This window comes from Bombus fervidus, chromosome 1 (assembly GCF_041682495.2).
Source record: "Bombus fervidus isolate BK054 chromosome 1, iyBomFerv1, whole genome shotgun sequence".
Classification (NCBI taxonomy): Eukaryota; Metazoa; Arthropoda; class Insecta; order Hymenoptera; family Apidae; genus Bombus; species Bombus fervidus.
The window spans coordinates 24,904,319-24,919,118 of NC_091517.1; the positions used below are offsets into that span (position 1 = coordinate 24,904,319).

Genomic DNA, 14,800 nt, shown 5'->3' on the forward strand with positions numbered 1-14,800 from the left:
GCGGTCTCCACGTCACCAGCCGTTCCTGCTCCCGTTATGGTAGAACGGTGTACGCAGGTAGGCCTCAAGGGGACCAACCAGTCCATGACATGTACTTGTAATTGGCATAGAAAAATTCGTGGATCTCGTACATCTTGGATCAAAGTTTAGACACGTTACAACGATAGTAATGAAGTTCGAGAAAATTAATATTGTGTTTGAAACACAATGGCATAGTGATAATTGAGTGACGAGTCCTGAGTTTACCGCATCCTATACGATGGCGTGTAACTGTCTCACTTTTAGCAGTGTTGTATAAAATATTCATAGTAATGTTGACTTTTTATTCTTCAGTATTTTTCTGCTTCATGTAATTGTACGTAATTGCATCGAATACTTGACAGAGCTGTTACAAATATCGATGAAAGGTATAAATACGACTAGAATGCTAAAGAAGGTTATAAAGTAGATGTTCTATCTACGAATTTTTACTTTTTCATTCCTATCGTCGTTATCAATATTCGTCGAAGTGGTAGAAAACTAAGAAGACAGTCGGCTTTTATCGATATCCGAAATATCGTTCGGATAGGAAGAATAGTCGATCGAAGAAAAGAAATAAATATTCTAACAACGTGTTACATAAAATTAACGACATTCTATAACGAAATTCTGAATAAAGAACCGTGTCATAGAAAAGTCGATTCTATAAAAATATAATTCCTTCTTTATACTTCTATGAGAAAGTACCAAAGGAAAGAATATCAGCTCCCTATTTGTAGAAAGAATACTATAAATAGCTATATGACTCACACCGTATAAATTAAACCGATAATCGGAATGCTAATTGTAATATCGACACCAAATTGCTACGTTAAAATTATAGTACATAAATGAGGCTCGATAATGCAGTATTATAATCAGCGTACCTCTTTACATAATTAACTGACCATTCTGAAGCATTAAAATCAATTCGACGATTCCACCGTCGCTATATTATTACGAGCTTCGATTCGTAACAAAAGATTCTCGTTATGAGCACTGTAAATACACCTTGTTTGCAAGTATTTATACGTAACAAAGAGATATTACTCGACTGTGTCTAAAGCGATACTAAACGAAGATCGAACGCTAAACGGACAGCCCTTACGATACTCAATACGCGCGAAGCTCGCGATTTAGTTGCACGGATGCATTTACATCGATCTGGTAGAATCGCGCGGAGCGCTCGCTAATATCCTTGACACGACGTACACCGTGAGCCCGTACACGCGGCCGGAATACTTAATATCTTTCGCTCGAATTCCATACGAATTTTGTATTACACGGTATTTCTGGTGAAATATCGGTGACGTTGCTCGTAAATCGAAAATGGTAATGGGACCCCGGAGCCGCCATTATCCGGCGAACAAGAAATCCCGCAAGGCGTTAGATTTATCCTGTTCCCCAGTCAACGATGATACATTATTCTCGAGCGTCGTTAAGACTGCAAACCTAACCCATTATATCGTTCTGTGACGTCTCATCAGGGAATCACCCGCGACCCTTCGTTTCTCGTCTACGGTATACTCTAAACCGTCTCTCCCGTCACTGCCACAGGAACGGTAATTGAGTGCGCTGCTCGACGATACGTGAACACACTCGTGGGAACACGCACCGACGTAAACCGAGCCCTCAGACGTACGAAACGACAGTATGCGTCGTGGAGGGTCGTGAAGAATTTACACTACAGAGTCGTTGAAACGACTCGGTTACATTCCTGTGGTTCCGTACTCGCACGTAAAACGAGCGCTAACGGCCACCCCATAGACCGCCTTGTATCACGATCATCGCTATGGCTAAGACGATGGGGCGAAGCTTTAGGGAACAAATTTCGTCGGATAAACAAGTGGTTAATGACTTTTAAGTGGATTTCTCCGTAGACGCGTTCATTTTCTCGAGATAAGGTTTTCGGATTGTTTTTTACTTTAATTTGCGATGTTATTGTATCTTTAAATTTATATAAATAAAAATAGAAATAAAGAAGACTGCACCGCAGGTCTCGAGATTTGCTTACCAGATTATGATTAATGGTTAATGCAACACGTGTGATAGGTCCCTTAAGACACACTATATCACAAATGTCAACGGTAATTATCTAAATCTCATCATCCAAAGATACTATATCACAATTGCCGACAATAATTCTCTGAACCTCGTCATCTAAAGACACTGCATCACAATTGTCAACGGCAATTCTCTAAACCTCGTTGTAAAAAATCCTTTAGGGCGCGTTAATTCACAATTGAAAATCACAGGAAGAAAACACGATCTGTAGATCTGTAGAAGTACGTAATCGAAATGTGGACAATTAGATTCAAATCCACGAAGTTCTATGAAAACGCAATAAATGGTACTTACGATATCGTGTGATATTGTAAATCTAAATCTTTAAAACGTTTAAGAGGCTGACGAAAACATACGTAGCCCTAAAATCAGATAAAGAAACAATTTTGAAACATAATTGAAATTTATCATGACTGTCCCCATTAGTTTCCAATTGTTATCCAATTCCCATTAATCTTATTCTACTCTGAGATTTTTACCAAACACAAAACAAGCAATAAAAATCGTACGATAACACGATTAATTCCTGTCTGCAGCACTCCTCATCCTTGCAAACCTAAAATTCCTTTTCAACCCCCTGATATACCACATTATTTCATTACGGAAATTCTTCCGTCGATTATTTGCCAGTTGCGTAATTCGTAGTTTCGCGCGACTGAATACGGCACGATATTACGGTTCTGACGGCGTGTAGCGCAACGAGCCGAGCTTTAATATCGCGCGAAGGAGAGGGTCGGAAATATCCACGGAGGCAACCCCAACGCAGACGTTGTCGCTCCTCAAGAAACGACGCGACGCGTTCCCATTCGCCGCGAGACCATAGTCGCGTAGCGTAGACGGTTTTCTGGCCGCTTCGTAGCCTTGAATGAAAAACCTCGAACGAAACGAGAAGAGAAAACGCGCGGTACTCGAAGGGGTTCCAACGATGCCCGTTGAGATCCAACCAAGCGGTCCTACATAAGTAGTCCTCACGCGCACTAGAAAGCGTAACGCCTCGCGGAAATTCGCCGGCTGGATGAGTCGAATGTGCACGTACGAGTTACCAGCGGAATGGAGACAAAGTTGTAGGCCAAGACGGCCGTAGGCGATCTTCAACCTCCGAGCTGCTACTGTCTTCGGTCGGGAACCGGCTAATTGGATACTCTGTAGCCGACACTCGTTTCTTCCTACGAGTCAACTTGTTCTGTTCTCTCGTTTTGTTGTCGTTCCGTTCCTGGTCCTTGGTTTTCAACTTGTTTCCCACTTGTTTTCTGTTTCATCACGTTGTTCTTCGTTAAGACCAGAGCGACGATCTACAGTCTACCGACGAGCGGAAAATCGTTGAGCGCGAAAATTTCCCTAGGTCTTGTGACAGATGGAAAGTACAGGTGAAAAATGTGTGTACGTTTGGAGGTACCGTTTCCAAACTGTAACGTGCCAACTGCTCAACGAGAAGGTGTAAAATCTAATTGAATTTTCTAAATCCTACGAGAATTTATCAAAAGGAACACCTGAATAATTACATTCAGTAAGATTTACATTTTCAACTAAAAAGAAAATAATTTTGAATTTCCTTATTTCCAACACGATGAATGAAGCGTCGCTTCGTTTACCCTTTCCCGGTATCCACAAACAATAAACTCGACCGCTTAGCATCAATTTCATCTTCAAACGCGGAGCTCCAAGTAGTTCAAGTACGTATACAGTGCGACACAGGCAGACAGTGGGAAAGAAAGCGATAGAACAAACGGAAAAACTCAAGCCGCATTCAGAGGAAACGGTGGCGAGCATGGCGGTCGCACGAACAATTTTGTGCGGCGTTTCATATCGCATTCAGAGCGGCCAAGTCAAAAATAAGATTTCCGCTGGCAAAGAGTAGCCGATCTAACAAGGAGCGGACGCTAATTCTTTGATGTCAGAGCGGTCCCGCAAAAGTCGCAAAAACTGTTTGATATCATCTTCGTGCCTTTGTCCCGTCGTAAAGTATAAAATTTACTACCGCGGGGGACTCGTCAGAGAAAGAAAGAGAGAGAGAGAGAGAGAGAGGGAGAGAGGAAGAGAGGAAAAGGGGTACTGGAAAGCAGGAACATGGTTAGGCCCGGCGGATATAACTAATTACGCGCACTCAACGGTGTCGTCATTCTCCCTTTGTCAGGAACGCTTTATTTCCGCAGCATCAGAATTTTCAGCGGTCGAGACATTTCGCGTTCGCGCATACCCCCGGGATTTGACAGAAATAGTCTAATAGCGTTATTGTTAGCGCTGTTCTTCCTCTCCATTGAGATCACCCCATTGGATCGCCCGTTTTCGAGAAGCGCTCTCTGTCTCCTTTTACGCGTCTCCGTCAAAGTCTTCGTTTGGTGTTTCCAATAGGACAACAGTAAGCTTTATTCGTCGCTGTTCGCTCGTATGATTGTTTTTCAGCATCATTGATCGAATGTACCCTTTAATTACTTCGCGTTTGACCAGTGTCTCGCAAATTTCGGTCCAGGAGGGTGGTATAAAACACAGCACATTAGCCGAACCAGTCTGGCCGACGCCTCGTAAATATTACGCTTTCCTCCAGCAAGGACCACTCGCCATGAAATATTTCATGGTATCGTAAAATCTCGTTTCGTTCCCGTTACGATGTTTCATTCCCTCGCCCAAACGCTCTCGCGAATCTATGTTTAGTCCACGTCTTGACTATTGAGTTATAGTCATGTTTAGTTTAATTATTTTTATTCGAGTAGAAGCTCATCGCGATGAGACGATAGAACTTGATCATTATTTATTATCCTTATTAGAGTTACATATATCATAATTATTATAATTGTTTAGTACATTCGCTGCGTAACAAAAAATTAATTGTCGAGCATTTAAAGAACGGGAAATTCATGAATCACAGAAGAGAGTATTAATTATCCACGTATAGTCGGCTGTCTTGTCTCGGAACTCTCAGAATGATCTCTTGAGCCGTGGCAGTCGAAATTTCTCGCCTCAAGACAAAAGAAGGTTCCCGAATCGCAGCATAAATTGCACGGAAGCTGCCGGTATGGGAAAGCACTCGCGAAAGAAGAAGCCTCTATGAATTCATACTCGAACTTGCGCGGTCTGAATACGAGCGTATAAAAATGCCGTTTAAATCGTAAATTTGCAGCTTCGTGCTTAAATCAACGCCAGAAGATGTTTTCCACGAGAGCACTCATCGAGTTTTGATTTTCGCGTTCTCCAACGTTACTTCGAAACCCTTGACTTTGCCGACTTTCGAAAGCGACTACCTTGTTGTCGTGCTTTAAGCGAATAGAGTCTTTGAATATCCGATATGCCACTTCTTCTTTCTACTTTGGACGGAGCAATTTTTAAACGTTTTCTTTCAAATAACAACTTTAATCTTCTATCTCGCATAAATAGTATCGCTTAACGCTGAAGTATCGAAAAGAGAAAATTGTACTTAGAATCGGCAATAATTCAGCACGCGAACGAAGCCAGTAACGTTTATTACCAGCGAGTCATTCTCAACGAGTAAACAAATACACATTATTCGTCATCATCGTCGCCATATTTTATTTAACTGCTAATCTCTTCTATTCCAAACTACACTCTGGATATATCGAGCGGGAATAAGTTTTTCCAACGAAACAGCTTAAACTGCAAAACGACAACGACTAGGAAAACGAATTAAAGCGTCAGCTTAAAGCAAACTTTCGTGTCCCAGCTGCTCCCTACGTTTACATAGTAGTTATTCGAAATTGTGGAGATCGCAATACAAGACATATATCTACGCGCGCTTGGCTTGTTTATCGTGTTCGTTGTAGCCTATATTTTTACGAAATACATCATACGAAGCTAAACGCGGAAGATGGACAGCGAAGGAAGAAACACGGAGAAGATTCAGGTAGAGAAGAGAAGAGAAAAAAATGCGACAGAGAAATAAAAGCAGGCGTTTTCCACCGGCAAGAATTTGTTCACAGGGAACTTTTATTCCTGCCATAAAAGCTTTTACGACAAATAAATTTTTTCGTTGTATCGAACGAAATTTATCCATCCGCCAGAAATTTACACGCAACGATCGCTAGTATACCAAACGATCTCGCTGGTCGTTCGTCGGTTTGCAACGGCGCCCGCGGATGGATCCAGCTCTTACGATAAATCAATACCATAAGAATTAATTCCGCGACAACGATTTCTCTAACCGATCTTCGATATTTATGTAATAGCAATTGAGACAAAGTGTTATAACGGTGATCGTTGTACGATCGGCGTTTTAGTTGAAGATTTAATGTACGCGCTATTTAGTATTTATTTCACGATATATATGTATCTGTCTTCGACGAATGTTCGTTGCATTTTGCATTTCCTCCGAATTGCATTTTCACCAAGGATTTATAGCTTTTATAATGCGCGTACGTGAAAACAGCGTGGCGCGGAAAACTCGTAAAGCCAAAGGATATACTGATTCTCGTTTTACGAATCGTTTCTCTATAATCACTCTGCACGATAACACGTTATCAAATAGAATTTTATCTCCACGCTTTGTGTACTTTATGAATTTACGAGTTTTCATATTGTCCACGTTCTGTGTACTTATACTGTGTACGTGTAATATAGGAACAGGTGTTCCACCAGAACACATATCTCGATTGCTTTTATACCAAATCAGAAAACATTATATTATTCTTTTTCCAATGTTTTATGATAGTTTAATTGTTCTTGCAAAATCGGCCGATTTTATATTACATGTATATGAAACGAAGTCTTCCTTATTTCGACAGTCTTTGCGTGACTCGGAACACCTAATACAATCATCGCTTCAAATAGACTACACGCTGATCTTATGCACTTGATTCATACTATGCTACCTGTTAACGGGATATCAACCGATCAAGAGATTTCCTCGAGCGGAAAAAAGCCCTCTTAGCACGAAATAGAGGTTGGTACGTTAAACAGATAAATGGAGCACGAGAAAGTTGCAACTGCAGTGGGAAGATGAGTTTCGCGACGTTTTTTTCATGGAAACCTTCGACATCGAGGAAAATTAATCGTTCGCTACTCGTCGTGACGTTAGATCCGCGAATTTAACGCCTCGTCGAATTATCCCACCGCGAATAACCTGCGATCGATCCTAACTACCTAATACGAACGTGTCTTTTTATATAGCTGAGTTCTTCGATAATTTCTGAAAATTTTAAAGATAATGGATTTTATACTTTACAATGAAGAAATTCTTTCCTTCTTGGATATCTTGACAGAAATATCATTTTAAGGAGGAAATTTAAAATTATTAATTACATCGAAGATTTCAGGAGAGGGAAATCTATCAGCGTTTCTGAATTTTAATAACAATCACGTTTCTCAAGTTCCGCGTGCTTCGAACAATTTCGAACAACTTCTGGCTAATGCCGAAACAAAGAGTAATTGGCGCGCGAAATATACGAAATACTTTCCATTGATCGTAGAAGACCAGTAATTCTGTTGGAGGCAATAAAATTGGCCGCGGAAATCTGCTTAATCTTTCTTGTACCGTACCAATTGCACCGTAAACAGTTAATAATACTTCTGATGGTCGATAGCCGATATCGATAACGATTACCAAACGGCGGACTTTCAGCTCGGAGCATTTCATAAATTTCGCTCGGATCGAAGCGAATTCGCGCGTGTGTTCCCGTGTATCGGCGATTCCGTCGAAAACAAAATTCAATTGCCGGCCCATTTATTTTTCTTCGGATAATACCATTCAGCGGGGACGCTGAGCCGGTAAAAACGAAGAGACAACCTCGCGGAAATTCACCACGGCTTTATTCCATACGCGAAACAGTTCGAACCACGCATTGAGCCGGCTTTCGATCTTCGAGATTAATATTTTTTACGAAAACGACGAACGCGCACGTGTGCCAAAGCACACAGCTCCTCGGTAAGATATCGCTGACGCACTTGTAATAAGACACAGAGTGAATTGGTGTGAAATTAATTGCCGTAGAAATGGATAAACGACACTGCTGTAACGTGGCTATTAAAACGATCTCGAGCCTTCTGATTCGACATTTGCTCCACGTTTCAGCTGTCTTCCATCTCCTTGAATTTACTCTTTCGCGATTTACAATTTGGTCGCGATTATTGTCAAATGCCATCGTGGGTTCTTATCGTTGAAGTGGTCACCATTTCTAAGAAAATTTTACATCTGGTCTTTTCAGTTTTCTCAAGCACCGAAGCCATCGACAGCGTATAGACAGAAGACTGGGACGAAGGCAGACCATAAACGGTAGACAGGCGACGATGGCTTCGGGGCTTTCGGTAACACTGCTGGCCTGCGGATCTGGACCAGCTCAAATTATATCCCTACTTGTATTTACACTTCTGTATTAAAATATATTTTCTACTTTACAATTTATCCACGCGTTTCTCTGTTCATACATCTAATAACTTCAACACTTATGTTGCATATTTATCATGAATTGTAAAACGTGTAACCCGATAATTTACCGATACGACGTATATTGTTATACGACAAGAAATATTGCGCAGATGTGAAATATATTTCAATATAAATTGCATTATTATGATATGCAATACTAGTTTCGTTTACGTATATAACGAAGTAGACGTTAACAACTATTTGTAATAACTATTTTTTACGCTTTCAAATATTTCACATAAAGCTTCTCTAAATATGTGTCGTTAATTTATACCATGAAAAGGAGGGATTGTTCGAAATTGCGATACCTATAATAAATATCGAGTTTAATTTCGTGAGTGCCGTTCCTTTTCTGAAGGAATATTCATCGATGCCGTCATTTAGGACACGAGCGAGAATAACGTGGTTCAACTTGCCCCGTCTGAAATTATAGTGCCGCGCGTACCACAATAAAGCTATAATTGCAGCATTTTGCGAAAATAAGCGGCGGTAACAAAATTCACATTGCCTCAGCCACTTTGCTCGACACCATCGCTTAGCCTTAAATCGCGCTCGTTCCTTAAAACGTGATACTTACGTTCTAATGTTTTTGCCAATTTACTTCTATTTCATACGTACATTTCAGTCTTTTTCAACGTGTCAGGGGGAAACAGCGTGTAAGTCTTCCCAAGGAATAGTTGAAAGAATCGCAACATTTTCGAAAGTACGTTATTAATTCGGTAAAATAACAGTTTTGCATCGGTGAAGTGATCCGAATTATTAATTAAGTCAAGCGACGTAACGAATAATAAAGAAATTAGGACGAATATTTTAAACCAAGTATATGAAAGAGTTCTAGGTTTCTTGAATTAATTCGAATGGGATTTTTAGATAATTTCTCTAACTCAGATTGGAATGTAACACCGAGGTCATTTGATGAATTTATCAAGCTTTCTGATAAATTCGTGAAATATATACTGCGTTAAATGCGACGTAATTCACTCTATTTTCTATTGAATTTTTTATCCTCTTAAATATTTCATTTCGTTTTGAAATACTTTGGACAATATGCGGGATTTGCAGAGAATATAATATTGCAGAATTCGTTTAATTATACCGTAATAAGGCTCGATGATAGGAACGTTTTATATTTAATAAACGTATATCCAATAATGTTTTGTTTTTCAATAAGAAAGAATTAAAATTATACGCTTTGAATATATATGGATGATTAATTTGCTGGCATGCGCCAGCTCTTTTATGCATTTCGTTCACAAAGCGTCTAAAAAGCTGCACTTTGAAATCTTATTTCTACACAATAGAGAACGACGTTCAATTGTTCAATGGTATATTTATTTCAAAAGGAAACGTATTCTACTGACTGGTCATTTTAAAACACTCCATATAATTTCTCAATTCATCGCAATAGAATATCTGATTGAATAATCAAAGTTTATACGACATTCGTCAAAATTATTCGCATCGATGTGTAGTTTTAAAGTACATTCCATAATGCCATTCATTGAAACAAAATATCTGATACAATTGAAAGCTTTCAACAGAAATAACTCTGTGCTTGTGTCTTTTTTCAAAAAAGTAAAAGAATATCCTAATATTTCTAATACGTTCGTCCAATACGATTCAATTTTGTTAAACGAAACGTTCATCATACTACGCGATTGCCATATTTGTTATTATATCACAGGAGAACTAGATCTAATTACATTACAAATTTAGAGTCTCGTACAACGTTACGCAGTTGTTTTTATAGAACCGATTAATTCCCATTCGACAGTAAATCGAATATATCTTAAAATAAATCATTTTTAAGAATATCCCGTTCGATCGTTTCGAATTACTTGGAATTACTTCTTCAAAATTCTTTGCTGCGACCGATAAATTACGACCTACGGCACAGATGACACGCAAAGAAGCTTCTTTGGCCTAAAAAATGTCGCGACCGCTGTTCACCGTGGCAGCCAGATCCCATCCATCCGCTGCACGGCGGGGAAGTAATTTCGCAAATCTTTCTAGGTCGCGCGATATTAACGGACGGTTGGAAAACGAAATATCACGCTCGAATTTCCACGACCTGCAGCGTCATTCCCGAGACACGTGTCGGCTAGCGCCCTACCATGTGTGCCATACATATGAGGCTAGCAAGTGCCTGGAATCCTCGAAAGGAGAACAGGGGATCGTGTGGAAAAGCCAGCGCGAAATCTATAGGCGTACGCGGTGGCTCTGCAATCGTGAAATCGCCTCATGAAAAAGTAAGTTGAAAAAGTAGAATGAAGCTTTTCCATATGAGACTCCGTTTTCGAGAAAGACGATTTAGAGAATCTGTTCGGTACGCGCGTACTGACTGCATGTTACGATTTGCTGGACTCCTGTTTATACTGTTTCATTGCTGCTTTACCTATCGTTATTGCTACGTTTATTACAAGCCATAGTACAAAAACACAATATAACTAAAAATATATCTAGCATTTGCGAAAGTTCAGCTGGTAAGTTATCGAAAAAATGAAGAAACTGGGATGAGTATGGACGAGATAAGCACGGATAAGCAAAGATAACGCAAGTAACGAAGATTTTCCCCGTTTGATTTCTTACCAGATGCCAATATCAAAATTCGTAGAGTCTTTATGTCGACGAATCTTCAAATCGACGAGCAAACATCAAAAAAGAACGCGGATTCCTTTCAGACTGGGTGTTATGCGTAAAACGATCGTGTGTCGGTAGATTTTTGCAATGCAGCGGCGGTCCGACGCTCGCCTAGCCCCGGTCTCAAATATTACCATCGTGACACTAAATTATTCCATCTAAGCACGTAACACACCGTGAGAAGGCAGAAAGCAGGAAAGTGACGTGCCTCGCTTTCTCGTCTCGAAATCGCGGCGAAAAAATACCGAAATATACGACTCGATTTTACGGTTCGACGAGCATGTCCGGTGAAGCCGATTTCGCTATCTCCCCGAAGACCGACGATATCGACTGGACCCGAGTAGCTATCGCGCCACGAGAAAGGAATATGTCCCGGTGGTTTACGCGGACGAGAAAATAGGACCGGTCCCGATGTAACGCTCCATTTCGATATCTCGATATGACGCGGTGCACTTCCTTTTCGCCCTGGAACTCGCGTTCCACCACGTTACGCCGGAACGTTCCTGCTTCCTGCCACCCTGTCCACGGAAGAATTATTGTATTATTCGAGGAATAGAACCGAATAGAAGCGTCCAGCACGTTGTTCACCGTTTTCGATTTCGTGTCCTCGTTTTTGCCCGATCGCGTATATGTATTGGGAATCGCGTCGCGCGACAATAACGAATGACCATTCGTTCCGATAACGTGATACCGGAGTTGATACGCAGATTGGCCGTTTTTTGGCCCTGGAGTTCTGACGGTGATGTTATAAATAGGTGTTGATGTCGACCGGTAATAAATATCGCGTGCAGCCTGTCCTAGGTTAACGCGGCTCAGTTGATACATTTCCGGTGTGTTCCGGGGATTTTCGACGGTAGATACATTTCATGAACCGAATGTGGAATTTGAATGTGACGGTTGCTGGATGTGTTGTTTGGCTTAGCGATTTCGCTGCGTTTGATGTGAATAATTTGGCGTTAAGCTTCGTGCAAACACGTTGGGCAGAGTAAGGGTAGTTTTGGTAGTTTCTCTCTTTCTTTTTTTTTTTTTTTTTTTTTTTTTTTTACAGGAAAATACGTTTTCCTGCTATCGGTACGTTAGAGCGATTTTAGTACTAGCAGAAAATTAAATCATTCGGAAAAAAACAAATCCGTCGATTTTCGATTATTCGGCGAACAAAATCATAAATACTTTCCATCCCGCTACTCCTCTATGTTATATTCTTTCAGAATCGCTTCGAATCGATCGGTGAAAATCCACAGCACGTTGAAGGAATCCTCGTTAACTGTCGATGCGAGGAGCGAGAAGCAGAGAGTTGGAAGCTTTACTTAGCAAAAGTACAGCCGGAGGAAACGCTCGATAATTTTAGCATATTGAAATATTGTGCCGTTCTTTTCGCATCGTTCCGCCGTATCAGCGTATCGGAGCCGGTCCCGGTTTCTCCTTCTCTTTCGAACTCTGCTCCCGTATTTATTCGTTTTTCCTCCTCACTGGTACCGCGTGCTTCATCCTTCTTCCTTCTTCTTCTCTCTCACAGTCGCGACGGATCGAACCCCGACAGAAGGGTTCGTATAGCCCTCTTCCCCTCTTCCCCAACCCACCTTTTCTGCCGCGTGGCTCGAAAAGATATTATGCGAAATACTTTCTGCCTTGCTTCGAGGAACCGGCCGGGAATACTTTATGAGATGTATAATTTGGCCGGAAGTACCACCGTTTCGTAAAATTTACGATCGTTCGAGCCTACACGGAGCTAACCTTTAGGGCCGGCTAGATTCGCGCGAGCATTCCTGCGTTCCTGTAGAATGTACCTTTGCGATTCTGGTACAATCAAATAATCGATGATCTCTTACGAAAAAAAAAAAAAAAAGAGAATATATAATATTGCGTTGTTCGAATATTTCGTAGAATTTGTATTATATATTTCTATCAACTAATGAAATGTAATCTATTACCTGCATTTTTTAAATCTCCGAAGATAAAAGCAGCGATTTTTTTTTAATTTCTCAAGGGATATTAACGGAAAGTCTATTAATACTTCAAAATTCTTAAACCAGTATGGGAAATCTACAAAATTTGATTGAGGAGTATCATACGATTATCCCAGGATTGGTGTATCGATGGAATAAAGTCCGTTTACTAATGATCAAGAACTATTTCAATTTAAAATAGATATGATTGTGACAGGAGTATCGTATTAATAGGAAGAACTATCTGTGCAAGTGTCACATTTCGTATCAATGAGGTAGCCAAAATACAGATATATAGTCAATGTTAGCTGTAACAACAATTGATCGTACCTATATCTGATGTATGGATAAATCCTGATGTAATCCAGCACTGTCATTAGGAACACGGTAGAATCTCCAGTATCGGAATACCTACTGTACAAACATTCTACCGTCAGAACATTCTGATATTCGAACGTTCTGTTATCTGGACAGTGCGTTTCCTTCGTTACCACAGTACGAAATTGACATTGTACGTGTCTAAATATTTTGTATAGTAATACCATACAGGAAGCGTATCGTACTAATTGTGAAAGCAACCGGAAACGATAGGAATATTGTAAAACTCGGAAAAATACGCGATATCGAAGATATTCGCGCTTCGAGACGTTCGTCCTTGGATGTTCACATTTGTACGTACATTCGAAAATCGAAACACGTTACAAACGAGGTGCCCCAAGGGACAGTTTCGTACTAGAGCAAACGGAGGCCAATTTCACAGGATGTTGCGAGGAACGATTGGAAATTGAAAGAACGCTCTTCCAGACTGTTGCAAACGAGAGTACGTTTGCTCTTCGTAATTCGATGGAGAAATATTTTTAAAAGCTGCGCGAGCATCGGCTCCTTCACGATGCAGCTATCTACCGGCTTGATTTGCCTTCGCGTTTCTAAACTCGTCCCACCAGTGTCCGAATCAGAGGTAAGCAGCTGGAAAAGTGGAAGGTCGGTTTAACCGGGACGAGCCGAGAGAAATGTTCATTGGCGAAGAATTCGGAAGTTTGAGATATCGCTGGAAGCGCGACACAAAGAGGAAAAAGCCAGGCGTTTTAACTCGAGCACTACCGTAGATTCGGGTCAGCCTGAAAGCAGCGACACGGTATAAACGATGGCCTCTATCCGGAAAACTGGGAAACGGAGAGATATCCTTCACGAGCAAAGGATATCCTGTAGGAAACATAGTTTGACGTGACATTCTGTGTGGTTGGCCTCGGGGTAACTGTTTCATTGGTTAAAACAGAGAAACTACAGTAGCTCGCGGAAGCGTTTGAACAATCATAAAAAATTTTTACGAATATGGAGATTACACGGAAAAAATATGATAAGCCCATTTTTTGTTGATATTCCGACTTTTATGTCACTCGATGGCTAAAAAGCAATACGTGTTCTAAAATAGAATTGTCGAAGGAGAGTATGATCTGATAGATTCGAAGATATAAGCCTATTGGAAATAGATGACAAATTCGCAATGTTTTTATATGAAACGGATAATATTTGTTCAGTCGTTACGTTAGTTTATTTCAATCGATAGTGTATACGTACAACTAACGTTATTAATATTTTATAACTGTGCAATACGGTAAATGCGTATTTGATTCTAAAATCAAATGTAAAAATAGTTTCAACGTGGTTGACAACACGTCGAATTTAAAAATTAATTTATCTGAAATTTCATTAACATCGTATCTAATTCTATTACCTACAAATTCCACTATTCGGACAT

At 40.4% G+C, this 14,800-nt stretch overlaps 1 protein-coding gene across 3 annotated transcripts in view; it reads right to left on the minus strand.

Moving 5' to 3' along the window:
• Positions 1-14,800, minus strand: part of LOC139998278 (protein O-mannosyl-transferase TMTC1) — a 284,183-nt gene that overhangs the window by 93,174 nt on the left and 176,209 nt on the right. The window lies entirely within an intron of this gene.